The sequence below is a fragment of the Musca autumnalis genome, unplaced genomic scaffold (genome assembly GCF_047663935.1).
Source record: "Musca autumnalis isolate F117 unplaced genomic scaffold, ASM4766393v1 scaffold_3, whole genome shotgun sequence".
Taxonomy (NCBI): Eukaryota; Metazoa; Arthropoda; class Insecta; order Diptera; family Muscidae; genus Musca; species Musca autumnalis.
The window spans coordinates 123684646-123696986 of record NW_027411866.1 but is presented as its reverse complement, the minus strand read 5'-3'; the positions used below and the strand labels follow the sequence as shown (position 1 = coordinate 123696986).

Below are 12341 nucleotides of genomic sequence, written 5' to 3'. Positions count from 1 at the left end.
ACTTTCTTAAGGGGTAATAAGTTTAAAAGTTCATTCTTCAGGAGTTTGCGCAATAATTTCTTATTGCATTTTCAAATTAACAGTCGCTAATAGACCTCAAAGTTGAAATTAAAAGCTTCTCGTTTTCACATACAGCTTTTAATTCAAAGCAAGAGATGCCATATTTATGAAAAAATAAGTAAACAATGCACACACACATGTTTAAGATTACACTGTGGAACAAAAGTTTGCTTTAGCAGTGATGAACATACACAGTGTGAAAGTGAATATGATGTGTGTAAGGGTCTAGGCACCAGAAAAAAATGGAATTTATACTTATTTCCAGCCATTTTCTGTTTTGAGATAATCGCATTTTAACCCACTTAGCGCCCAGATTTTTTTTTGCCAGGAAATTTAAAATTTTATATGTAAATGATATTTCGGAAACTTTTTAAGTATTTTTTAATAAATAACTTTTTTCTCTAAAACTTAAAGTTTTCCTGAAATCGGACTTTCTTTTAAAATGTCGAAAATTTTGAATGGTAATATTGGTATATTCCTTTTGACAAACCCTTGGTTTTTGATTGAGAAAATACACTTACACAATTCCTAACAAATCCCTGAATTTATATGAATATAACACCCAAACCATTGAGATTTTCGATCCAACACAAATACAAAAATCGCGAAAGCATTAGAACGCTCCTTCAGGCAGTTTTGGCCTTGAGAAGGTACAAGCTTTTCGAAAAATGTCGATAAATGACACTGTGCTACAAAAGTTTAACAGAAAAATATTCAAGTGTTCTGATGCAAAATTATATCGTGTTGGGATCCATGGACAACGACAATGCCTTTAGTTCGTTTGGGTCACTTCGTTTTATTTTTTTATAACGGTAAAAGTAGTGAAAGTATGGGTTTCTTACATTTTCAAATTTAAACGGACATATCTCCTTTTTTCACAACGGATTTTTAGTGATCCTTCTTCCTTTTAAAGGGGTGAATAATATCTTTAGAACAATTTATTATTTGTTTAAATCGGTTAACAAATGGCTAAGTTAAAGTGGTTTAAGTCTGAAAAACACCTCAAAAAACTACAACTGAATTTCTCATAATTTTGAAAATAAGTATTGAACAAAACAAAAAATCATTATATTTATGAAAATTATGATATATTCAGTTACAGTTTTTGTGTGGGGGTTTCCAGACTTAAACCCCTATTACTTAGCCATTTGCTAACCGATTTAAACAAATAATAACTTGTTCTAAAGATGTTATCCAAGACATATTGAATAGGTAGTGTCATCGTCATATTTGGAATATGTTGTCAAAAAATTTTTTTTTTGTTGGTCAGCTCCAGAACTGCAGGAATCTACTCAGTTTTACTATTTTTTCAATGCCAAAAAGGAAAAATGTTATGGCAGTAAACATTTTTATAATCTTGAGGGTTCTGGAATTGACATTATGTTACGACATTAATAATTTTACCAAAGCGTGTTTGAAACTTCATATTCGAACAGCTGGTGTGGCAACACTACCTATTCAATATGCCATGAGTGAACAAAGCAATATATACATATATTGCCAACATTTCAAAAATAGTAACTTTTGCAATTTCTGGTACAGAGCAATTAACTGCATAAAATTATTGAACTATTGAGCCTGTGCACAAGCAATTTTATTCATTTTTCGACATCCTTAAAGAATTTTCGCATTTTGTGAAGAAGGAGCAAAAGCAAAAAATTGGATTCACAAATTTTTACAATTTTTCATAAAAAACTCTCCGATTTCTGTGAATTTTTGTCAAAAGGCAGGGTTTGTTGCGCTCCGGTTCGAGGTTATTTGGCCCGAAAGGCCAGATTTAAAACCGGCTTAGACCCGGTTCTTCTGAGCCGATTACTGCAAAGTGGGTATCGTTTGAAAGCTTATGGAAATACCTAACACACGGCGCTGTTATTTTTATGATGTTCTTACGCAATTTACTTCTTCACACGTGTAATTTGAAACTCATATCACGATATCTCAAGAATGGCGACTCCTATTGAATAGTTATAAAGACCATTCTGATAGAAAATTTGTAAGCCTACCACTTTTACTTAAGTCGATTTCTGTTAGGTCTTACCGTTTTTGAGAAAAATAAAAAAACGGAATAAGGCCTTCAAAATATTACCTTTGACCCTGAATAACTTCGTTTGCACACATGGAATCTATGAGGAGTTGTACGACGTTACTTCTAATGGCAAACCCTAGCTTTCCACCAAAATTCAGCTTTGTGGGCATTTTTTCTATTTCCCTCTTATACACATGTCTATTTTAACTGGACTAGAAATAAAGATTAATATTTTGGCGTCAGTATGAACCTACATCCGATAACACTTATACTCTCCGAGCCTCTAGAGGCTTTGTTGCTACCGGTGACAAAATCGAAATCGGTCCGTACCAGAGGCCTGCTTTGCATCTACGCAACTTTGTAGTGTATCGCATCATTTCGTAAAGAAATCATTAATTTTTACCAAAAGAATTTCCGTTAACATGATTGAATCATTTGTTGTCTCATACAATCGGTTTAATTCATTCATAAATGTGTGTGATCTACAACAGCCATGCACGCGTCTTTACGAAAAAGTTAACTACAACTCTCTTTCCCATACAAAACACAAAATAGCATTCTCTTCTTGTGCATCATTGATCTACAAACTACTAATGAGTGGTCGTTGCATGGATAAACAATCACCGCATGAATAGAGAGGAATAATCCTACATGGCATAAAGTGCGAGAGAACTGAGAACAAAGACAACACGGTTGTCTAAACCAGCCAAGATCACACATATACGTTAACGTGACTGCAACAACAACACAAGTTATCTTTATTCTCATCTGTCATGGTTTAGCAAAGGAAAGATTTTCTCAGAGAGACTAATGCACAAACATATTGGTCTAAACCAGCAATCAGCACACAACAACAAAAAATTGAGCAAACACTGTGTGAGTGCATAGTTTTTCAACAATCATAGATGGGCTTTCACGCACGCCAGCGTTGCTGTGGTTTGTTTCTCTTTTTCGTTGTTACAACATAAATAAACATTTACATGTTGTTTAGTTATTTTATAATTTATAAAATCGTTTTTTGTAATTGTTTAGATGTCGTCTGTGTGTTAAAAATATTAAAAAAGTAAAAAAATTCTAACAAAAACGCTGTTATATTTTTCCCTTAAAACATATTTAAGAGTAATTTTGACCATCTATGTCAACAATGGTGGGCAAATTGCGAGAGACTTATGTATTTTTTACACTTTTGTGTATGAGGCCGAGCATTTCTGTTTTTCAATGAGTTAATGGAGGGAGAAGCTCTCTTTGCTTGCTCGCGAGTAAAGGGCTGCGGAATGCCGGTCTAAACATCATAATAATTATAGTTGTTCGACAAACATCCCAGATGGGACAAGGGAGACTTCTCTCATATTAATGAGTGCACCCCGATTCATATTAGCTCTATGGTATTGGACCTACTGTTCATCGCCGAGTCCGAACGGCGTGTCTTACGACACCACTTGTAGAGAAGTTTTACATAACTGAAATACTCAGGAAATGTCGTCAACATTACTAAGGAGTATTTTGCCACCGATGAAAATTTGAAGTTGCCTGGCCGGGGAATCGTTCCCACGACCATCAGCGTGCAAGGCGGGTATTTATACCATTGCACCACGGTGTGTAAACATAGCCACCACAAAATATGAGGAATTTATGCGAGAGACATGTTGCTCTGCCACACAAAGGCCATGTTAGCTAAACATAGAACGCGTTTCTTTTGGTGTTACGAACGTATAGCGGCCTACATAACTGTGATTATATTTGATGTACATAAATTTTTTATGTGTTTTGGCTTGCTTTCCTTTCGTAAGTCGTATCGATAAGTAAACTCGAAACGAAGTCAATCATTTTTATGAAGCAAGAAAATTATTACCTTACTTATTACTTTACATTGCTACCGCTTGCAGGTCACTGGTATCTACAATTCACCTTTGCTGGCATCATTGCATAGCTTCAGTAGCGAAACCTCCCTGCCCATTTGCCGATGTGGGTGGCTAGCGACGGGTTCATAACTTCAGTGAGAATACTCGACTCCCGCCTCATCCAGCTGTTTCAGCATTACCATATAGATTCCATAAGGGCCAACGCTTTAGATGATTTAATGATATTCGCTACCTCATCCATTGAAAATTGTGGTGGTTCCTCCGTCGCCCTGTCACTCCCGAGGGTCTAGAGAAATCGCCAAACGTACCTCAGTCACGTTGTCGCCTCTGTTGGGAAATTTGGACTCACTTTGGGTATTCGACCAGGGGGTATATGGCGAGAGGCTGCAGCAGCGATGATTCACGGAACCCCCTTTTTTATGATACGCGAAAATCAGAATGCTTGGACAGATCTCTGAAGCGGTTTAAGTTTCCCATGATTGATGAAAGTGCATCGTTCTTAGATCAGGCCATCGTTCAGAGGACCGAATGCCACATCTCATGATGAGCAATAGAGTTGCCCAATTACCAAAACCGGCTAATGTTGGGCCCAAACCTGGAATACAGCTTTTTTTAGGCGGGATGTACAGTTCCACACATAACTTTTACCCTCATACATTCCATGTACGGGTCATTAGAGTCAGACCCAAACGAGATGTATTATTTTAGAGATTTTACACATATCTGAAATACTCAGAAATTTCCACCTATGTCAATTTTGTCATTTAAAAAATGTGATGTTGTCTGGCTTGGGAAACGAACCAACGTTCACCACTGCACCCACGTGTCACATAATCCTCAGATAGAAAATGTCCTATGTTTCTACAATTGTGTTAAATTCTTAAAGAAATGTATATAATCTCCCTTTAATCCGAAGGAAGTCACACAGAAGTGTCTACACACGCGATGAATCAACAATCTTCTTTAAGCTTCCTTGGTGTGTCTCGAGGGAGTTAGAAAACCACATCTAAATGCTTTCAGGGTATAAATTCGTTAAATCTTTTCATCCATTTCTTACTCATGGGCTGATAATGTGTTCCGTAGTCAATTGTACCGCGGTGAAGATTTTGAAGAAATATCTGTAGCTCTGAATGCATATCCAAAAGCTCTCAAATGTTTGAAGACCCACTGGAAAAGTATCAAACATGGTAGGATGTTATTTACAAATTAATTACTTCGCTATACTTTACAATCGTTTACCACCCTATCCAAACTTCTGCTAGTTGGAATAACAATGCCAACTAAATACCCTGCGTATTTACTTACTGAACCACATTTAGTGCGCGAATTCTGCTGGTTTCATTGTCCCCAAAAAATGTGTAAAAACCACTGGTCCAAACATTTCCATTTATCAAGACCAAACATAACCAATAACAATGAGTGAATGCATTTCTATTGTTTGCCATAGTATTTGTTTTTGCTGCCGCCGAATGCAAGCAATTTGGGTTGTTTGTTGTTTTTGTTGTGTCAACGTGTTGGTGCATACAAATTTACTACACAAATGCACAATACCACCAACCAAGCAACCACTTCATTCATTCTTTGATATCGTTGTTGTTTAAATTATACAAACGACGTGCAGTGTTTTGAAATTGAAACAGTGAAGCAATCCATATGATTTTTTTTTTTCAATTTGAAAGTGTTCTGACTAGAGTTGTGCCAATCTCGATCAATTGAACGATCCGGTTCCCCATCTCGTTCAATGGACTCCGGTAGTTTGTATGACAAAATGCGTATACTTAATTTCATATGTTCGTTTGTATGACATTAATCATACGTTTTTGAACGAGGACAGTGAACGAGATTGCTCAACTCTAGTTGAGCAACATGTCCTAAGAATAAATGGTTAGAATTGATTCCTTTGATTTGGGAATCTACTTCGTCTCAACGTATTTCGACAATTTCAAAACACTGTGCAGTCCTTTCTATGCACTATTTCACTAGTAATGGCATCTCCACATTGCACCTGCATTGTATAAGCGAGATGTGTAATGCATAGCCATTGTGAGGCTGTTTGTTTGAGTGTGTGTGTGTTTGTTGTGAGCTGTTTTAAGCTCAAAATTACATGCAAAGTAACGTTGTTTGTTGAATGACATTCTTGTGAAGAGAGTGAAAACACGCCTATTGTACTTTATAGGCGTTCTTTTGTCATTGTAAAAATGCATTGCGTTGACAAGGTAATGCACAGAGCTTTTTTTTTGTAAATACAAAAAAGCTATGGTACTGTTTTTTTTTACCAAATTTACCTTTTATTAAAATAAGAACTACTCAACATTGCAAAGTGAAAGAGGAAATGTAGGTGTGTTAATAATCCTAAATGTATTATGGTGATTACATTTGTTGCGGATGTTCTATTTGAAGTCATTTTGTGGTAATGTGTTTTGTTGTTGTTACAATTGTTCGCTTTTGTAGTCTCATTATGCTTATGGATGTTAATTCATATGAGTGCATTTTAATGGAAAGTAATTTACATAGAAGCATATAATTATTAGGGTAATATGTTGGTCATGTTCGTTTTGCATACAATACAAGTAAATATGTTGACGTATATATATACATACGTATGTATATAACGATCCAACTGAGTTGATTAATATCGCTTTTGGTTCCTTGATTGAATATAAGGCATTTGGTTTTTAACCAGCATTTCAAATCATAAAAATAAATTTACTTACGTCATTATGATCACATTTTGAGACTTACCTGAAAAGAAATAAATAAATAAATGTTATTTATTTTTATTGATTTCAAAAAAATAAGAATTATTTTTGAAAAATTAGACAGAGATCGACGTGATCCTCACTGACAAATATGTAAAATGCTTATAAGTTGAGATAAGAGACGTGTACTAAGTTTATAATAAATTAATATATGTACATAACACGGTGCTCTTGAATCAAATTTAAATGGAAGGTGCATACGCCTGGGCAGTTTTTGCGGATTTTGAAACTACAATGTTCATAGATGATTTAAGATTTTCACGATTTTGCTTAGAAACCGCAAGTCCTATCAAAATGAGACCGAAGAATATTGTAGCTATGAAAAATCTCTACAAGATTGACCTTTTCGGTATTTTCGTAGGTTTTACCATTTTTGAAATATATAGGGTGTTTTTTTAAGCCCGATAGAACTTGAAATTGTAAAAAATAACACAAAAAAATTAAATTGTAATCAAATTTTTTTTTATTCGAAAGATCAATACGTGACATTAACATTTGAAAATGATTTCGGGCATATGGGCACCGCGGCTGTTCTTGACGAAGTGCATTCTGGACGTCCAATTTTTGGCCACTTTTTCGAGCAATGCTGGCCGTATGTCACGAATAACACAGGAAATAATCGAGAGGTGTCAAATCGCACGACCTTGGAGGCCAATTCTCGAAATCAACTTATCGCCAAATTTTGATTTCAATAAGTCGACGGTTGCGTTCGCCGTATGGCACGTAGCGCCATCGTGTTGAAACCACATCTCCTCCGGATCAATGTCATCCATATTTTCAAACAAAAAATCATTGATCATGGTGCGGTAACGATCTCCATTGACCGTAACGCGAGCTCCGGTCTCATTTTTGAAGAAATAAAGTCCGATGATGCCGCCAGCGTGAAAACCGCACCATACGGTGCATTTTTCTGGACGTAATGGAGTCTGTAGGGTCTCTTGTGGATTGTGTATGAGTATGTGTGTACGAAATCTATCCACAGTTCGACGAATGGCTTGTTCAGATGGACGATTATGTACGCCATACAAATGACGAAGTCGTCTATAAGTTGCGCGAATCGACGACTAATTTTCAAAGTAAATTTGGATAATTTCGTAGCGTTGTTCAAGCGTGAGTCTATTCATGATGATTTGTCAGAGTATACTGAAACAAATAAAAAAAAGTTTCATCAAAATTTAATTTTTTGTGTTACTTTTTACAATTTAAAGTTCTATCTAGCTTAAAAAACACCCTTTAGAAGTTTAAATTGGGACAATGCACTGACTGTATCGCCCCCCTTATCAAACAATGTCATGAAGGGTGCGCCTTAACTAACTTTTAATGAAAACCGCTTACACAGGGGAAGTTTTTCTGAGTTCTGTAACAGCAACGTTCATAGATGAGAAAAATCCAAAAACAAGAAAAAATCGCTGTAGGGCTTTTTAAATAAGTCGCGGTCAATATTCACATTTTTAGGTGTTTTTTAGGTTTTCACGATTTTGCTTGGAAACCGCAAGTCCAATCGATATGGAGCTAAAGAAAATGTTGTAGCTGTGAAAATTCTATACAGGAATGAAGTTTATGATCTGTTCTCAGGCTGTACCATTTTTGAGATAAAGAAGCTCAGTTTACATTTTTAGGTTTTTTTAGGGTTTCTCGATTTTGCTTGAATACGGCAAGTCTTATCGGCATTGGACCTGAGAAAATCTTATAGCTGTGAAAATTCTGTACAAAACTGGCTTATGTATTTTTTCCTAGGTTGTACCATTTTTTAGATATATAAGTTTAAGTTGGGACATTGCAGTCATGACATTTTTTATAAGGAGACGATACAGAATTGAATTTAATTTGAATTGTCCCAATTTCAACTTCTATATCTCAAAAGTTGTAAAACCTATGAAAATATTATTAAGGTCAATTTCGTAGAAAATTTTGATAGCAACAACATTTTCTTTATTCCCATTTTGATAGGACTTGCGGTTTCCAAGCAAAATCGCAAAAACCTAAACAACCCCCAAAAATGTCAACTTGAATCGCGATTTATTTAAAAAGCGCTCCGGCGATTTTTTTGGTTTTTGATTTTTCTCATCTGTGAACATTGTAGTTTCAGAATCCGCAAAAACTTCCCAGGTGTAAGCACCTTCCATTTAAATTTGATTCAAGAGCACCGTGATAAGTATAAATAATTAATAAAATTTATATGAAAAAAAAATATATATTTATATATATATATATATATATATATATATATATATATATATATATTTGTTGATATTTAAAATATAAAGTTAATATAGTGTATTACGAATAGGCAAACTATCGATAATCGGACTATCGTTTTGACTACTGTTGCAAGGCGTTGTTTATAGCGGATTTAGAAGCAATTATGTTTTTAATAACTTGTTTTAGTTTGTATTTATATCGTATTTCTGTGTTGGTAGCATATCCGGAGTGCCTGATCCCGATTCTTTCAGTCATGAACGGAGGAAGGCCCAGGACAAATGTATATGTGCTCGGTTTGCCACGTCCGCATCCGCCGCGCTCAACCTTCGGTCAGATGCAATAGATGTGGGGAGGTGGTGCATCTCAGGATTTGCTCCGCAGTCGTCCATGCGAGCGACTACGACGGGGACTATGTTGCTGCATGTTGCGTGAACATAGTCCCCAGTGACTCGTCGTTATCTGATTACGCGACTCCCCCGCAATCCTCCCCAATAGCAGCCTCACACACAGCACTTAACACCAACCGTCGTTGTTTCAATTCCTGAAAGTGCATCTTTTTTGAAACTTAACTACAGTGGACTCCGAGTTAAGATCGAGGAAGATGATCATGAAATCCACATGAGTCGGAAGAATATCATGGTTGCGGCAGTGCAGGAAACCAAGCTCAACAGCATACAGCTTTGTGATGGTTACAAAGTACTGAGGATGGATATCACCAGAAGTGGAGGTGGGGGACTAGCTTTCCTTTTGCACCAGTCTGTTCAATGCAGACTTATCTCGTTTGAGCCTGGCTCTAATGAACGTACACGGAATGTATGGGGATAGCAGTCAGATGTGGAACTGCCGAGGTAGAGTTGCCCATGTACCCCAGGTTATAGACCCACCATTAGCCCTCTTTTGGAAGGTCATAAGCGTCTGGTCTTGGGGAACTTTAATGCTCATCATGAGTTGTGGCGTTCGGTCGTCGAAGGGGTATAGTGAGGACGCCCCTACCAGAATTAGCGGAGATTGTCAGAGTTCGCCAGACATAACCATCGCGTAACCTGGCGTGACCTAATGGCATCACCTGGTAACCCATCGTTTCACTTGGATCATACCATCTTCACATAATTGTCTCCATCAGCAGACCGCCCGATTTCCCTACCTCTGTAAGCCGCACTTTCATCATTCATGGGAAAGCTAATTGGCCGAGTTTCAGAGAGTTCACTAATGACCGCTTCTGAGGTCTGCACAATCCTTCTGAGACGTCATCACTGCTGGAGCCCCTTGTCATATACCTGCTTGTCTAAATACCAGAAGTGGGACAACATTTCACACCAGAGGCGACGGGATTAGCAAATGAGCATGATGAGCTCTGCCGTCCCAGTTTCAGAGACCCCAGAGTCAAACAGCTGACACTGGATGTTAGCAGTTTGGTCTGTGAACATAAACGGAAAAAGTGGTTAAATCATCTGAAGATGATTTAGAGTATAGTATCTCACTAAAGTTCTAATCCTGTCACCCTACATTGTCCCCGCTGTCTGGAAAATGGGCAGGGTAGCCCCGCTATTGGAGCCAGCACTCCACGCTGCTCGACAACGCTCTGGCCAAGTTTGAAATGTGAGGACGCAAGTCGTACGTGGAATTCAGGAACAAGAAGTCCAAGCACCGTGGAGTGACATAGGGAGTTCCCCAACGTGGGGTGATATCTCCGGAACTGTTTAATCTCCACGTTTCCTGTATTCTCTGGCATTGAAATCGTAACTTATGCGGATGATTGTACGTTCTTGACACCAGGTACCTTCCCTGATGTCATTTGTGAAAGGTTGAACTCATATTTGACTGATCTTACCACCTTAACTCAATAGCCGACAGCACCTGGGTCGCAAATATAAGTAGAACGCGACTGGAAAATATTCAAAACTGTCAGAATGCCGCCCTGAGAAGTGAAACAGGGTACCTCCTCATGTCTTTAGTGGACCATCTGATTAGGAGGCAGATACTTCCATGACAACAACACAATGGCCTGCACGACAATCTGCACCTTTTCAACTGTTCTGCCGAACCTAATCAACTAACTGTCTGTGGTTACATCCCATCGAAACAGCCACATTCCTAGAATTTGATATACACCCTGCCTGGTTAATCCGGAAACAAACTTACAAACGTAGAATAAAACACTGTTACAAGAACAACAAAATAGTCGTGCTATCGATAGTGTGCCAGCTTTAGAGTTTATAGGAACGCCTTTTTGTATTCAAAGTCAGAAAATGTTCAATTTTATTACTCATACGAACCAGTGAACCAACGATTACTAATACGCTCCCATAAAACAAAAAAATATACACTTATGGCCAAAATAATAAGTACAAACATAAGTATCCATATTTTTCTTTCAATTCAGAAAATGTATTCACTGTAAGGCAAAGTTAAGTTTAAATTTAAGTTTTGAAACATAAATGACACTTAAAAAATAAATTTTGCGTAGATCTTCAAGGTAAACAAACTTCTAAATGCGATATTAAGAAAAAAGTCATAAAAATTGATGGACAAAATAATAAGTACATTTTGGAAATCATTAATTAATATTAGTATATTCAACTGTTTTAGGATTGATTGTAATTTAGGATGTTTATATTCTTAATATTTGTTGCTTCAATCCTTATTTTGACCTACTTTTTGTATTCTTTTTGGCATATTGCTTAGAAGTTTGCTGTAATTTTCAAAAGTTATTTAATACCAGATTTTTTGAATAAAATTCCAAATTCGATGTTTATTTTGGAACGATTGTGTACCAACGCTCTTTTTTAAGTGTCCGCAAAGGTTTACTATTGCATTCATGTCCGATTACTGCATAGGCGAGTCATGTAACTTTATTATATTGTTCTGGAACCCATCCTTGACATATAGGGATGCATGTTTTGGACCGTAGTTCTGTTGAAAAATCCATATAAAACTCAAATTTTCTTCTGCTTGCAGCAACAATGTGTTGACCGATATGTTTTTGTATTGGAAATGGGTCCCAGCATCTGTAATGCGATATATTGGATAAAGACCATACCAGGAAAAATAATCAGCCTCACACCATTAGGTGGCTACCTCCGTGTTTAATTGGATTTTTGTAATTATTGTATGAAATTCCTCTCCCTTGAGATTGAAATTCATCTTGCCGTAATTGTTACTGAATAAATTTATTTTATTCATTTTTATTTCATTGCTCTAGAGGAAATTTCGCCAATTTTGCCCATGTACGTTTTTCCGGACCAACCCATATGATTGTTAGCTAAGGAAGACCTCGTCAACAAAAATTTTTCCCGAAACATTTGAACGCCTTTTGTTAATTATTCTGGTAATTTTGTAGCCCCTAGTATTCTCCGAGCTATTCGGGTGAATATAACATTACCTATGCCAACAGTAATTACCCAACATGAGTTTAATAGGTATCTAAAGCGA

General features: G+C 36.8%; 1 protein-coding gene across 1 annotated transcript in view; it reads right to left on the bottom strand.

Annotated features, from left to right (window-relative positions):
• Window positions 1-12341, bottom strand: part of alpha-Man-Ia (alpha-Mannosidase class I a) — a 564223-nt gene that overhangs the window by 169316 nt on the left and 382566 nt on the right. The gene's annotated exons all lie outside the window — the stretch shown is intronic.